A 16,426-nucleotide genomic window follows, 5' to 3' on the forward strand; every position below is an offset into this window, starting at 1 on the left:
TGGCCACACAGGCGTTGTGTGTCACCGTGGCCAGTGGCTCTGCTTGCTTCCTGCCCGGGTAGGCTTGACTCAAGTAATTAACCTCCCTGCGCTGCAGTCTCTTGGCAAAGCGGCATTTTAGAGAATAAACAACCCACGTCAAGCGCCTAGCACAATGTCAGGCACGCAATAGATACTCAAATAAATGATGGCTCCTTCTCCCATTTAGGGTATTTCTTGAAATGTTGCCAGTTCGGGGCTGACACTGGCGCAGGTTAAACCTTTGCACAGTAGAAGAAAGTGCCTCCACTGCAGACAAACGGAAACGAGGCGGTTCCTACCCCCCCCCCCCCCCCAGCCTTTCTGCAGCACAGAGGCTGGTGGCTTCCAGCCGGGAGCACAAGCTTCACACTGCGTGCCCCAGCTCTGCCTTAACGCTCCCACGTCTCTTGTTTCTCAGCCATTTTCCTGGAAGGTATCTTGGAAGGGTTAAGTCTCCTAGGAACATTAAGAAACATTTCAAAATAGGGGCACCTGGGGGGGCTCAGTCGGTTAAGCCACCGACTCTCGGTTTCAGCTCAGGTCATGATCTTGCGGTTCGTGCGTTCCAGGCCCGCATCCGGCTGGGGGCTGACAGCGCGGAGGCCGCTTGGGATTCTCTCTCTCTCTCTCTCTCTCTGCCCCTCCCCCACTTGCTCTCTCTGTCGCTCTCTCAAAATAAATAGATAAACTTAAAAAAAAAAAAAAAACAAAAAAGGAAGGGGCGCCTGGGTGGCTTGGTCGGTTAAGCGTCCGACTTCGGCTCAGGTCGTGATCTCACAGTCTGTGAGTTCGAGCCCCACGTCGGGCTCTGGGCTGACGGCTCGGAGCCTGGAGCCTGCTTCCCATTCTGTGTCTCCCTCTCTCTCTGCCCCTCCCCCGTTCATGCTCTGTCTCTCTCTGTCTCAAAAATAAATAAACGTTAAAAAAAAAAAAAGGAAGACTCTCAAAATAAGTAAGAGGTAGGAGGGGATTGGAGATGTGACCAGCTGTCACCGGAGGACGTCAGGTGGGAGTCGAGCGCGGCTGGTCTGCTCTCTGCTCAGTCCCAGTGATGGGCGGTCGTGAGCTGCCCGCGGCATCGGCTGCTTGGTTTTCTTCGTTCCTTCTTGTTACTGTTGTTGTTGTTGTTATTATCATTCAGGTTGGCCTGTGGGAAGCTGGCCCTGGGAGCTGTAGCCTTTTTGCAGGTGCGGCAGGATTTCCGAGAGTTTCATGTTGGCTTCCGAAGTCCCTGCCCAGGGCCACTGTGTTTTCCACTGCGGTGCAGTCGTGGTGGGCATCTGGCCAGTCACTGACTACGTATTTGCAGGGCTGCTGTTATACATCACAGCCTGGGGTGAGGCCTGGGTATTACACACTTGTCGTAGCCCTCGTTCTCAGGGGGCTCACATTCTAGTGGGGGAGCAGAAAGAAACCAAGGGGTCATCTGGTCCTGTGTATTGACATATTTGGTGACCTCAAGTGTTGGACATTAAAAAAAAAATTTTTTTTAACGTTTATTTTTGAGGGAGAGAAGCAGAGCGCGAGCGGGGGAGGGACAGAGAGAGAGGGGGGCGCGCAGAACCCGGAGCGGGCTCCAGGCTCTGAGCTGTCGGCACACAGCCCGATGCGGGGCTCGCACCCACGACCGCGCGCGATCATGACCCGAGCCGAAGTGGGACCCTCAACCGACTGAGCCACCCAGGTGCCCCACAAGTGCTGGACATTTTATAGGAGAGGTTATGGAAGCTCTGGAGGATGCTGACTTTTCTCCGGAGAGGATTTATTTTTGCTCTGGCTGGCTGTTATCCTGGGGGCATGTTGCCTTAATCATGTTTGGATTGAGGTGATTCAGAACTGTGTTTCAGTTTCACTACTTCTAGGGTGTGTTGGCAGAATAAAGCCCCCCCTCCCGAGACGTCCGCATCCTGATGCTGGGAATCCACGAATCTGTTAGTTTCCATGGCAAAGGGGGAAAGAAAGGGACAGATGGAGTTGACGTTGCTAATCAGCTGACCTTAAAATAGATGATCCTGGATTTTCTGGGTGGTCCCAGCAGAATCACAAGGGCCCTTAACAGTGGAAAAGGGAGGCAGGAGAACAGAGTGATGCTCAACGAGAGGGAGTCAACCTGCGGTTGCTGGTGTCGGAGGTGGGGAAAGGGCCCCATGTCAAGGAATGTGAGCAGCTTCTGGAAACTGGCAAAAGCAAGGGCACAGCTCCTCCCCGAAGGCCTCCAGCGGGAACGCAGCCCTACCAGGCACCTTGATGGGAGCCCAGCGGGACCCCTGCCAGTCTTCTGACCTCCAGGACCCTGAGACCGTAAACTTGGGTTGTTTAAAGCCATTACACTGGTGATAATTAGTTGCCACAGGAAGCGAATGCAAGGAGTCCCAGCTACAACGTTGAGCGCTTCCCACAGCATCCTCTCGGTGGGTCCTCAACTCCACATTGTGTCTCCAGAGTGCTGTGAGGCTGCTGAAACGTTTGCCTTGCATCTCAGCCTCTTGCCCAGTGGCTTCTGCTTGCGGCTCACAAGTCAGCAACTGCCTGGAGACCTAGAGGGGTCCAGAATTCAGAATCCCTTCCCTGCACTTTTCTCGCAAGGGTGGGCTCCCTCAGACTTGCGCTGCTTCGGTAGCCCTGACCTCAGATTTACGTCCCTCAGGCCACTAATACCGATCGATCGGCTCCTCTGCCTTTGGCCCCATGGTTCCGGGTCAGCAGATAACACCAGGCAATAAACAATGGGTAAGCTGGGGGGGTTGACCCTATCGTTAAACGAGTTTAAGCAACCTGGGTGCTGGTCCCAGCTCAGCCTTAAAGAGCCTTGGGCGTGTCATTGCCCTTCTCCGGGACTCGTTTCTTTCCTGTGCACAATGAGGTTTTCAGATGACGTCATCTTCTGCTTCTTTGCACCTGCAATTCTGGAGATCCCCCTCCCCCCCACCGCCCACCATGTGCCGGTTGGTTTGGTAGGGGTCACAGAGGTGGGATCCTTGCCCGAAGGTGCTTCCAGTGTTTAATCATCATGGTGGAATAAGGTCTACTTAGGTAGACAGCCACCTTAAGCCGCGATGCTTTCTCGTCAGCACAATTTGGTTAATTAATCCGTGAGTAATCAGAAAAGTTAATTGGATGTGTAGAACTTGGGGAACTAACACCATGATGGATTGAGGATCTCAGTGGAGCTGGAAGCCATCTAACCTTTGTTATTTGCATGAGCTGTGATTTAGACCCGACAATTGAGGGTTTTTTTTTTTTTTTTTGGTTAGCAGTTAAATGGATGGCACTTGTGTTCAGATTAAATAGGATGGAATTGGGTGGTATTTTGCAGGCTCTGCAATTCAATTTGTTTTCTGGGAAGGGAGTCAAGAAAAAAGTAATAAAAGCCCACAGTTATATAAGCATTAGACCAAAGCTGGGACTCCTCCCGGCGGGTCTGACTTTTCTTCCTCTCTGCCTCCCTAGTCCCTAGTGTGGTGCCTTGTGCATAGTCGAAGATTAGCTCCCTGACAGCAGACTAGCCCACGACGGACTAAAAACCAACTGGCCGAACGAATAAATAAATGATTCCTCCATACAGCATGCAGGAAATGTTCAATCGACCACCCGGTCCAGGCCCTGTGGAAGGTTCCGGGACTAGAATGAAAAACTCTCCCTGCCCCGGGAGAGCTCCCAGCCCATTTGGGGTGCTGACCCCCGACCAGCAAAGGCATACAATCTGATGCAGTAGCAGGTTAGTGGAAAGAGTGGGAAGGGCTGGGAGACCCCAGAGGGAGAGACAGAGTGAAGGAGCAGAGGGAGTTTGGGAAGATTTCACAGGGCAAGTGGCATTTTGGGCTGCGTCTTCAAGGACGAAGAGATGTTTGTCAGGCGGAAGATTGGGGAAACCACATTCCGCAAGGGGTGGTGGGTGTGAGGGATGGAGAGCTGCTTTCGGATGACATGCGGCTTCATGTGGGACGGAGCGGATCGTGGGATGAGGTGGTTGGCTTGGAGTGAGGGTGGGAAAAGTCTAGGATGCCGATTGAGGGGACCTTGACCTTATTTGGACCCAACGGCGAGTCTCTGAAGGATTTCCAGTGTGTGAATGACATGGTGAAGGGATTCTTGTAAGCGGATGGTGGGTGGGCTGGAGGAGAGGGGGACTCATGGTAGAGTGGGAGTAGGTGTGGGGAGGGCAGGGGGGAAGGAGGCTAGAGAGTGGGGGTGAAAGGGCGGAAGTTCTGGTCAAGTTAGTGACCTTCGCTGAGCATCCTCAACTTTCCCATCAAATAGTTTCCCAACAAATAATTTCCCAACCAATATTTCCAAATATTTCCAAATATTTTCCAAAATTTTCCAAATATTTTCCAACAAATAATTTCCACCTCGTGGCTTGTGTTGACGCTTGGCGAGAAATTGCATGCAAAAACTTTTGTCTAGATGGCCCGGCACAGAGTAGTAAGCACTTAGTAAATTATTGGTTGGTTATGGTTTACTTGGGGGAGAGAGAGATGACAGGAGCCCTGGCTGAGGCAGCAGCCGGCGGATGAGGAGGAGGAGGGAGAAGTCAGAGACCAGGGGGAGGTAGACCAGAATGCTGAGTCGTGGTGCCTTGCCCTCGAGCTGAAAGGCAGTTTTATGCTGAGGCTTGCTTCAGCAGAGTCCCGGCCTCATTATAAACTTTAGATGAGGCCCCAGGGAGCTTGACCTTGGGCTATCCTGGACTCCGGCAGGCCTGCAAAACGAAGTTAGTTGCCCGCAAGGGAAGCACTTCTCTGGATGAAGGCGGATGCACGGGAACATCTGTTTTGTGGCTCCCGTCCCCGCGGGCTGCGTGGCGATCGCCCTGTGTGCCTGAGCAGGACAGCCACGTGGCCCTCAGTGGGGCAGCAGACGCAGTCATCCCAGGAGGCTGGGCTGTGGAGGGAGACCCCCCCCCCCACCGTGGGTATACTCCCGGGGAGATATTGAGGGTGCCCCTGAAGGACCCCTGCCCGCTCTCTTCCTCTTGGTTTGAAGCCTTTGTCTCCCATTGAATGCACATACCCCAGGGAAAAGTAGTATCGTTAAGGGAAGGGATAACAACCGTAACAGAAATGAATAGTAATAAGGGTAACAACTCGGAGAACTGTTTTGTGCCATAGATACCTTTTACTCATTGCCTTATTTCATTGTTCTGGCGGTCCTAGCAGGTGAATATTTGTATCTCTGGGCACATGGGAGCTCGGGGAAGTTCAGAAGGTCGAGGAAAAAACACAGCATACATCTTTGCGAGCCCTGCGACAGAGCGGGAACAGGGCGAGGGACAGAGGGGCAGGTGTTGGGCGTGGGATGTGGTGGGCATCCCGGCAGGAGAGAGAGAAGGAGGAGGTGAAAAGGGGAGAGGAGAGGTGCGGTTGTGGCCAGGACTGGCCCTATTTACCTCATAATCACTGACCTGGTAGATTTGCTTTTTGTCCCTGACTCTGTCAGTGCTTCTCCTCGTCTGGAGGCTCAGAGATAATCATGGAACTCCCAAGACAGGTTGGGGTAGAGTTAAGGACTCCACATAGGACTGCCTATGAGATTTAGTTTTATCCAGGTTTATCCAGCCATGGTTAGAAAGGGCCACCCAGACGCCTCCTGACCAGGCCTGGGGACTAACAGTCTTTGCGTCCCCCGTGCAAGGCACAGAGTATGACAAACAGTAGGCGCTCAGTAGATGCTCCCTGCAGGAATGCTACCCAGGGTGTCCCCAGGCTTGCTCTCCTTAGAGCCCTCCCGACCCCTCTGGATGCTCTCCCTGTTTCCAATGGCAAAGGAATTAATTACAAGGCTCTCTGCTTGTGAATTCAGGAGGGACCAGAGGAAGATCAAATACAATGGAGTTTCATTGTTCATTAATGGCTGCTTACCCAGCTCATCTGGACCATTTAAAATTTGAATCCTAAATTCTAAATTTCCCATCAGGCCGTGGACTGGAAGGATGGAGGTGGAAAAGGAATCTGGCTTGCTCTTGAAGGTCCTGGTGACACAAGTCCTAGACACGGGGTCCCAGTGGCTTGATGGTCTCCCGGACCAGTGTGATCCAATGAGTACTAAGCGTAAAATAGAAAGTCACACTGGCAGCTCCAGAATGGGATGGGAGAAAGCACCAGAAGTGAGCAGATCCTGGTTTAGCTGTATGACCTTGGACGTCATGTTCTTTCTTTGGGCTTCCTATTTGCTCATCTGTAAAACTGGGACATTGGGTTGGATGAGTGGTTTTCAAGCTGCCATCGAGAAGTAGGAAGAGTTCTGAGGTCCTCTGGGGTGGGTCTGCTTGGATCTGTTTACCATACTAAGGACTCCACATGCGACCGCCTACGAGATTTAGTTTTATCCAGGTTTATCCAGCCATGGTTAGACAGGGCCACCCAGACCCTATCAACCAACAGAAGAGGGCTAGTGCCCAACGCTTCAAGGGGCCCATTCGACACGAGTCTCTGTACTTGTAAAAGCTCTTTGCAAAAGGAATAATCTGGATACCAAAAAATTTGAGCTATAGATCACTAGCTAGAGAGTACCATTGGAAGGACACCACAAAGTTGAAGTATCCCCAGGATCTTCCTATTCCTGCTTTTCAAGCTGTGCTGCCTTGGGGTTAAGACTTGTGGCTCTGGGGAACTCCCAGTAAAATGCAAACATGTATGTGGCTTTCCTCCCAGAATTACTAGCACCAGGGATGGCCTCTGTAGCACAAATTCATAGACATCTTTAGTCTTTTTTTTTTAATTTTTTTTTAACGTTTGTTTATTTATTTATTTATTTATTTATTTATTTATTTTTATTTAAAAAAAATTTTTTTTTTCAACGTTTTTATTTATTTTTGGGACAGAGAGAGACAGAGCATGAACGGGGGAGGGGCAGAGAGAGAGGGAGACACAGAATCGGAAACAGGCTCCAGGCTCTGAGCCATCAGCCCAGAGCCTGATGCAGGGCTCGAACTCACGGACCGCGAGATCGTGACCTGGCTGAAGTCGGACGCTTAACGGACTGTGCCACCCAGGCGCCCCTAATGTTTATTTATTTTTGAGACAGAGAGAGACAGCATGAACGGGGGAGGGTCAGAGAGAGGAAGACACAGAATCTGAAACAGGCTCCAGGCTCTGAGCTGTCAGCACAGAGCCCGAAGCGGGGCTCGAACTCACGGACCGTGAGATCATGACCTGAGCCGAGGTCGGCCGCTTAACCGACTGAGCCACCCAGGCGCCTCTAGACATCTTTAGTCTTAAACTTTCACTCCTCCATCCCACCACTTCCAACATTACCTCTTCCCTTGTAAAATTTCCATATGAAAGCCTGGCTGCTGACATTTGAAAAACGTTTATCCATTTGTCCCTGTCTCCGTGAAGTCAGGACAAATTTCAGAAGAGGTTTTGCTTTCAGGAATATCAAAGAAGGAGATGAGGTGTTACGTTGGAGACAGCCCAGCCTTCTTGCAACATTCGCCAGGCTGGCCTGGAGGTGAGGTCAGGCTTAGGTACACTTGAACCTTTTTTGTTCTTACTCCAGCAAGCCCAGTTCGTTAAGTATGCGTTGGGCGACGTGAGAAGCTGGAGAATGTTTGGTATGATGTATGGAATAAGAAAGAAGTTGCTTCTAGTAAATGATCTGATGTGGGATGATTGCCCATTTCCATTCCAGTTTCCGGGGACCTGATCCATACACCTTGTGTGTTTCAGGTGAAGCCTGGAGTAGTCCCTGGGGGCAGGGAGACACTTGGCTGAGGTTCCGAGTTTGACACTCGATTGCTGGCTTTGCTGGAGTGAGACTTCTAAAGGCTATGAAAAGAAGTTTAAGTTTGGGTATGTTATGAACAACACGTGGCCCCAGCTTTAAGTTCAAGGCCTATTATTTGGGGCCACGCTCTTGCAAAGATGCTTTGAAGTAAGACAAATATTTAAGGCAAGCCACAGATACGTTTGGGGGACGTGTTGGAATTTTTGTAGGTTTTCACCTTCAGGTTTCTTAAGAGACAGTAGTTCGAAGTGAAGTATATTCACATGGTTAAAGACTGGGAGAAAATTGACCAAGGGCAGTGGTTTGTTTCGAGATATAGAAATCACGGGTGAGCTTGTGTTCTTTATTTGCTAAGCTTTATATCATATGGGTATATTGTTCTGTAATGAAAAACAAGTATTGTAAACCTTTTTGCAGGTATATAACGTGCCTGGAATGCCAGTGACTGTATTTGCAATCTTTACTCCAACTCTTGGACCTGTTACATTCTGGCTTCTGTTCTTACTGCATTGAAACGGACTCACCCATGCTCTGCAAAACAAAGAGTACTTTTTCGTTTCCGCCGTCTTTGACTGTGTGGACTGCTTTCTTCCTGAACTTCTCTTTCTCTTTGACATCCAAGGTCGTCACTATTTGCTGGGCCTTCCCCGCCTTATCTTTTTTCATGGAAGCCTCTTCACTCACCCCTTAAACGTGTTTCTCTCCTCGCTCCGTACCCACGTAGTGAGCGACCTCACCAAGAGCCAGCTTCGGCTTCCACGGGTGAGCACCGATTTCCCCTCTGATGTTCCAGTCCCACCGAGCGCTCTGTGGGACAGCTCCACAAGCTGTACACATACGTTGGAAGTTCATTATTTTAAATCCCTGGCCAAACATGCACCTGCTCTGGTGTTTCTTATCTCCTTACCTGGCATAGCAGCCTCTTCATGATCCTTTCCAGGCTGGCTCCTTCACTAACTTGTACTTCCTTCCTTTCCCACGGGCCCAGTCACAACCTCCTGGAGCTTCCGTCTGTCTAAACTCTCCCGGACCCACCACCACATCTCCATCTTCATCGATGGCCTTGGATTAGTTCTCCATTGCTTCTCGCTGGGTTACTATAAACATTCTTCCTGCCGTCGGTGGCGTCTGTCCTCCAGGGCATCTTCATACTGCTGATTGAGTCATCTTTCTCAGAGTTCGTTTCCAAGCTGACTATGTCACTGTGCCTAAAAACCCGCTAGTGGATTTCGCAGTATGTGCGCCTTGATAAGGCCTTTCAAGGTCTGACTTTTGCTTGTCTCTGCAGCCTCTTATCTCGTCACTTGGTCCCATACATCCTTTGCTCCAATGATACTACCCAGACAAGACCCCAGCTTCCAGTGATTTTTTTTTTTTGCCTCTTTTCGTCCTAACTTGTCCTGTGTTTGAGCTTTCCCAGATCTTCTTGAGGTCACCGTGTTTAAGATCCTCAATTTTAACAATAGGAAACTTGTGCCATTTATATTTAATGAAACTTTCATTTCCTTCAGGAAAATGCCCACGTTAATCACATAAACGAATGAGAACACACACACAAGAATGAATGAGAAAATATGTTTCATGTTATAAAAACACTATTTATACTCAACTTTCTGACCACAATCATAGAGTAAGGCAAAGCGCATAGCTCTAAAGAAAGGAAAGAATTTTACTCATCCATGTTAATATTGAAAAATTCAGTAGCTTGAGAATATTTTGCTCTTTATAAAGTCAGCAGTAACCATTCTTACGCTTTCTATGGATGGGGTGATGATGCATCTAATCGATCAGCACATGAGTGTAACAGAAGTACTGTCCAAGTTGTGGGTCAGATATGACTAATTAAGGAAGACATCAGCAGGATGATTTTCTTATGGACTGGCCCACTTTTCTTCAGATGTATGTTCATAGGCAAGGCTTGATGAAGAATTAGACTTATTTTTTTTCATTAATCAGAATTTGTTTTTTCTTAAGCTCAATCATTGAAGACAGACAAATCGTTTAAATATTCTAACATGGCCTCATGTATCATCATTAGAATTAATGTAATGATGTATTACTGGAAACATAACAAATAGTTATCATCCTGCCCTCATAGTTGAGGGGATAGGTGGATTTGGAAAATCTAAAATGTCTCTGACTTGGTTTGTAAATAATTTTGACACATAACATCATGCTTTTGAGGGGTTAAACTGTGAGAACTAATTTTGGCCCAAACAAAATTAAGGTGAACACTCCATTGTCTTCGTGGATCTCATAAATGGGGGTAAAGAATGTTATTAAAGATTCAATATAATTTTCTCCTCCTGGTCTCTCAGCGGTGATGGTCATTCAGATTCACTGGAAAGAGTAGTCCCATGCTGAAATAAAAGTGTTGTGTGAACGCCTGGATGATATCCAGTTACCGTTCTAGGTCTACTGCTAGGATTAATTTTACATTATTTTGTGCTGGTCGGCAAATTCCTTAACTTCTTCGAGCCCCAGTTTCTTCACCTGTAAAAGGAAAAAAACCCACTAGCAATCATATTGCTGTTATAGCCCCCTGGAGGTGGGGCTGAGGTCACATACCGGAAGCACCTGGCCCAGTGCCCAGCACATGGCAGGCCCTCTCTCGGTCCACCTCCCACCAATGAAGACATGCAAATGTGTGCACAAAACACATGGGCTCAGACACAGAGGGAAAAATGTGGCTTTCATACAGACAGGAAAATTGTCCATATAGACAAATCATAGAGAAAGGAAGCCATACTGAAGAAAAAGAATGGCTCTGGCGGGCAGGTGGAGTCGTTCATAGAAACCACTCAAAGCAAGCAAGACTCCTCATTTTTGGTGATCATTAGCATGTTTCTTTTATATGCCTGTTGGTTGCCGGCCAGTAGGGACATCTTACAAGTGTTTGGATTCAAATGTATAATTCTGGCTCTTCTAATTACTCATTCCCACCTGGCCTAGCAGTGTTTGCAGAGAGAGAGAGCGGGTAAGAATATTTTGTGAACTCGTTTCTCAGAAGGATGACCCCAGAGCTATAATTTGAAGCATTTTTACTGCATGGCGGATGATGCAAGGTTATTTCTTTTTGAAGGGGAAGGGGGGTGGGTGGAGAGCAGACTGAGGCTGAGGGGATCAGGGCCAGGAAAGAGTGAAGATAAAATTAGTACAAATATCTGGCACCATTTTCCAAATTGAGCCATAACATTTAGACTCTCACATACTCAGATTTCCTCTGAAATCTCAGGTTGCTTTCCTGTTATTGCAGAAGGAAGGTCCCTAAGGTTCCCCAGGGCTGGCTGTGCCTAGAATTAGCTGACAAGGGGGATCAGTGAGAGCCAGCTTGAGGCTTCTCACAGACAGCTCTGAGCAATGGTGGGGCCCAGAGCCAAATTAGGGTGCTGGCAGGGCCTGGGGCTGATCACACCGAGAGTGCCCTCGGATGCTCTTTTCCGGAGCGCACTTGGACTGGAGAGACAGTGGCGTCTGAGCATCGATGTGCAAACCCCAGCTCTGATTGGGTGAACGGTGTCATGCAAATCACATCACCTTTCTGTTTCTCATGTTCCCCATCTGCAGTGATGGGGAGCCCCTGCTTAGCAGCCGGCATTATTTTGAGGCCCAAAGGACATCACTTATGTGAAGATACTCAGAAAATTAGGTAGCGCAGTACGAGAGGCAAAACACTTCAGGCTAAAATTGACATTCTGGGCTGCTTGAAGGAGAAAGGGGGGTTGGAAATCTCACCAAAGGAACAACAGGGACAAGTGCAGGGGTGAGGCAAGCAGAGGTGACACCGGCTGTGGCTAAGAACTCAGAACTGGGGTTGCATGCTGATGCTGCTTATCTATCTGTCTATCAATCATCTATCTGTCCATCTATTGTCTATCAATCATCTATTATCTATCTATCTATCTATCTATCTATCTATCTATCTATCTATCATCTACCTATCATCTATCTATCTATCTATCTATCTATCTATCTATCTATCTTGTATCTCTATTATCTATCTGTCCATCTATTATCTATCAATCATCTATCTATCTATTATCTATCATCTACCTATCATCTATCTATCTTGTATCTCTATTATCTATCTATCTATCATCTATCTATTATCTATCTATCTATCTATCTATCTATCTATCTATCTATTATCTATCATCTACCTATTATCTATCTATCTATCTATCTATCTATCTATCTATCTATCTATCTTGTATCTCTATTATCTATCTATCTATTATCTATCTATCTATCTATCATCTATTTATCTCTCAGTCATCTATTTATCTATCATTTATGTATGTACGTGCTGCGGGATGGCTACGTGTATGTGAGACGCGCGTCCTTTTTCCCCGTAAGATCTTTCCTGAGTTCTTTGCGCCCTAAATGGTGGCGGGAGGATGGGGGAAACCATGGAAACTGACGGTTTCCTGACTTGTCATATTGTAGGTTTTGTCTCGCCGATAGTACAGAAGTCCCGTGGATGTTAACCCCTTCAGAAGGCGGTTGACGGTATTGATTGCGTAATTCTTTTTAGGGTGGCCTTCTCTGTGAGGTGGTCCGAAAACATTGCTATTCATTTACTCATCCCTTTGTTCAGCCAACCAACTATCACTGAGCACCTAGTATGTGCAGGATGATGAGCTGGGCTGGGAGGTGAGGATATGCTGGAGAGCGGGACAAATAAATTTCCTGCCCTAAAGGAGCATGTGCTCTAGTGGGTAAGACAAAGCAATTACGTACTTAGTCTGTCACATGTAGTGACAAGTGGTGGGAGGAAAAAGAAAGTATTAGAAGGTGACAGCGATGTCTTTGGAGGACTCAGGGTAGAGACAGTGGCCACTATTCCCTGTTCTGACCCCCGGAGTTGCCCCTGACTGCCCTCCGTGGCTGTATTCCATCATCCAGGGAACTGCTTGGAGACATAAGAGGACAGAATGACCACATATCTACTCTGTCTTTAAGGGGGGGACGGTGATGTTGGGCAGTTATGATCCCGGCATAGCCAGAATAAGGCAGAGGTGACAATCTCCTCCTGCCTGTATCCCTGACCCCTGCTCTGGCCCATTGCTGTGTGTGTGTGTGTGTGTGTGTGTGTGTGTGTGTGTGAACATTGGAATGGGGCTGGGGTGGGTTACAGAGACGATGGGTAAGCATACATAAGGTCTGGCTCAGAACACTTGAAATGCAGACCTCGTTTGGCAGGACTTTCTGTGACTCGGGCATATTATCTTTACAGCTCACGGTTTCCCGGGACATTTGTGCAGATGAAATTGATCAGCGGCAGGAGGAAGATAGCTGTTGCCTAGGCAACCAGCCGATGACTCATCCTGGCTTTGAAGCAGCAAAAGCCATGAGCCTGCAGTAATTTTCCAGATGCTTAACCTGTCCTCCTCCTTCTCTGTCTTTCTTTGTTTTCCTCTCTCCATCCTTCATTTCTTTCTGCACCCTCACTTCCCCGGGTCCTCCCTAAACTTGACACTGAGTGCTGCAGGATCTCTGCGGGGGGTGGGTATAGGGGGTGGTCCTGAGCTCCCCAGAGCAGTTATGTGGACCTCATCCCACCAGTAATAGGTGGCTTTCCCTGCTGCTGCTCCTTATGTCTCCTAACCGGGAAATGGCCAGGCTGTCACCGTCGGTGCTGCAGAGCCCCCAAGATGCTGCTTGTTGCCCTTGATCAGAGAACCTCAAGTGAACCCGGCACTTTTTCTTTGAATCTAAACTAAACGGACCACACCCCTTTATCTCAGAGATCTGCAGTGTTCCTTTGAGGACAGACAGTTATCCTGTGGGCCTCCCAAGCCGAGTTGCGACAGTGACGTTTACAGGTGACAGAGGCCACCATTGGCAGCTCTCTGGATGCTGGGTTTTCCCATCCTCCTTCGCTGACGTTCCCCACTCCTCATCTTGTGTCTGATGTTCCAGGCCCTTCTTAATTAGCCATCTCAATCGTCTCTACAACGCGGAGTATAGAAGCTTGAACCGTTCCCCTTCCAAAAGCATTTTCATTTTAACAAGGCTTTCAGAAGCAAAATATTTTAAAACTCAGGGGAACCAAATCGTTAGCCTTTTGGATAAAGATATAGGTGGTGGGGTGGGGGGGTTGGGTAGTAAGCTACGCCTGGAAGAGGGTCTTCCTCTGCACGTCGTACGTGCATCACCCATGGTGCTGCTGAGGCTGGCACAGAACATTTTATGTTGGTTACAAGTTGGTCCCCCAGTTCCGTATCCCACCCCTACCCGTACATATGTACTGTGTCCATGCACGTCACGTACACACACACACACACACACACACACACACACTGCCTTGAGCAGCAGCAGCAGCTAATGGGGAGACAACAACAAATCCCCAGCGATGAAGGCAGAGCCACCAGGGACACAGACATACGCTCATTCTCCTCCTCCTGCGGTGGAGCACGCCGTCCTCTGGTCTCAAGCACACGCTGGGCAAGGATGCCTTGGCCACCCTCATGATCTGAGGAAATGGCATTGGCTCTGGGAGCACTTCAATCCCGCGAAGCATGGGACTCGAGGTGGGTGAGACTTGAGCCGTGTGCACCCTGGCCATCCATCCAGTGCGGGCATTGCCGCTAAAGTGTCCCCCCATGGCAACCGTGCTGCTGAACTTGAATCCGCAGGGATGGAGGCCGCTTGGCTCACAGGGCAGCCCAGTACATTTTTGAACAGATGGGATTGTTCACCTCTTTATAGATTTATGGAGCAATTCTTTCATTCGGTAAAGACCAATGGAATGCCCTTGGTGTGAGATGCAGGGGTGAGCAAAACGGTCCTGCCAGTGTGGGGCTCAGGGTCTCCGGGTTGGCGGAATCAAGGGCACAACCCGACAGCACCGTGGTTGCCAGTGGGGGAGACGGTGACCAGGAGACTCTGGGGCCATAAGCTGGGGGGCCTCTGGGCCCCTGCAGGCGGGGGAGGGGTGTGGGGCCAGGGGGGATGGTCTGGGGCGGGTTCCTCGGGGGAAAGCGAGGCAGGGCCAAACAGTCCCGTCCACCCACCGGTCCACCAGGCAGGGTGCAGCAGCCAGGGGGAGGGGGGATAGACTGTGTGGGAAAGTGCCTGTAGGTGAGCAGGTTTGAAAAAGGACTGGGGAGGTGGGGGGGGGGACACTGTGTCTTGAGAATGGAGGGAGAGTGGGGTGTGAGAGACAGCAGGTGGAGGGGGGTGGGGGGGGTTCCAGGACACCATAGACAGAGGCACAGGTGGGGAGCAGTGATGGTTCCTCCTCCTCCCCTTCCCCCTTCCTCTGCCCCTCCTCTTTCCCTCTCCACTTCCCTGCCCTCCTTCTCTTTTTCTTTTTTTTTGGGGGGGGGTGGGGGGATCGGTCTCTAATTTCATCTTTCTCAGAAACTCCATCTGCTGAGGAGCAAGAATTTCAGCTTCAAAACTTAGCGTGAAATAAAAATAGAAATAGTCCTTTTTGAGTAAACATGCTTAGATTTGGCTACGCTTACCGGGCAACTTTTCAGGCTGGCTCCTGAGCATGGGGCTGGGCTTTGGCTTGCTTGGTACTTGTAGCAACAGTGACAAAAGCGACCTTGGAGCCCTGAAGTGACCTGGACTGTTCTCCGCCTCTTTTGGTCTTCGCAGTAGCGCCCCTTGTCTCTCTGGCCACCTAGCGCCCTGCTGACGTTGGTGGCTGTGGCCGGCAGTCTGTGCACCTTGTGGCTGGGCCTCCCTCCCTCCCCCCCTTCCCCTCTTCCTCCCTTTCCCTCTCCCCCGCTTCCTCTATCTTTCCCTCCAATTGGTCAGGGCCCAGCAATTATCCCCTGGATGATTCAGCCTGACCTCAGGTCTTGCTGTGTTTTTGTTTTCCAAATGGCCTTTGCAGGGGGAACCGGCTCTGTCCTGTGGAGACCCTGTGGTGTGGACAGTCAGTCTTGATTCCCAGTTAAGCCAAAAAAGAGGAAAAAGGGATTCAGAAAATTCTCCCTTGCGTGGCTATTGGTTTGCTGCAGAACTCCATTTTGAAATTAAAACTCTGGATATGAACGCCCTTCCTTCCCTCGGCATTCTTCCTTTTCAGGCCAAATTTCTCCCCAGTGGATAGATGCTTTGCCATCTAGGGAGACAGTTGACTTCTCGGGGAAGGCAGAAGGTAAAAGTGTGTGGGGGTGTGTGTATGTTTCAAAATAGGATTCCTGTTACTACACTATTTTAAGGATTTTTGGGTTCTTTTAACTAAGATCATTAAGGAATCACTGACGCATTTTTAGCAAGGGAGCGATGGAGTCAGATTTGCATTTTCACAGAGGTCCTGGTGGCTGCTACAGAAATGGATGGGACAGCAAAGTCTATGCAGGCAGATGGGTCAGCAGGTATCGGGTGGTGGCTAAGAAGATCAACGGGGACAGGCTTGAGACATGTTTAGGGGCTTGGGGGTCAAGATAGGCAGGTGGACCAGATATGGGCTTGAGGAATGGTAGGTATGAAGGTATGAAATTTCTGCTCTATGTGACCAGAGAGATTTGGAGACTGTTTACTGAAAAGGAGATACATAATAGGGGACCCAGATTTCGATAGTGGGAAGATGTTAAGTGCCTTCGAGAAATACATATGAAGACGACAACTAAGTGGGTATTGAATGTGGATCTCAAGGGAGACTCCTTCCAGTGTGAGTGAACGCTGATGCCCAGGGAGCAGGCGGGAGGGGACGACG

At 49.2% G+C, this 16,426-nt stretch overlaps 1 long non-coding RNA gene across 2 annotated transcripts in view; it reads left to right on the forward strand.

Annotated features, from left to right (window-relative positions):
* Positions 1–14,651, forward strand: part of LOC109495549 — a 49,734-nt gene extending 35,083 nt beyond the window's left edge. For both annotated transcript variants that reach the window (XR_006591717.1, XR_002739169.2), the window contains one exon: positions 12,986–14,651. This is a non-coding gene — a long non-coding RNA (uncharacterized LOC109495549). The remainder of the gene's footprint in view (positions 1–12,985) is intronic.
* Positions 14,652–16,426: the final 1,775 nt, after the last annotated feature.

This window comes from Felis catus, chromosome F1, assembly GCF_018350175.1.
Source record: "Felis catus isolate Fca126 chromosome F1, F.catus_Fca126_mat1.0, whole genome shotgun sequence".
NCBI classification, from domain to species: Eukaryota; Metazoa; Chordata; class Mammalia; order Carnivora; family Felidae; genus Felis; species Felis catus.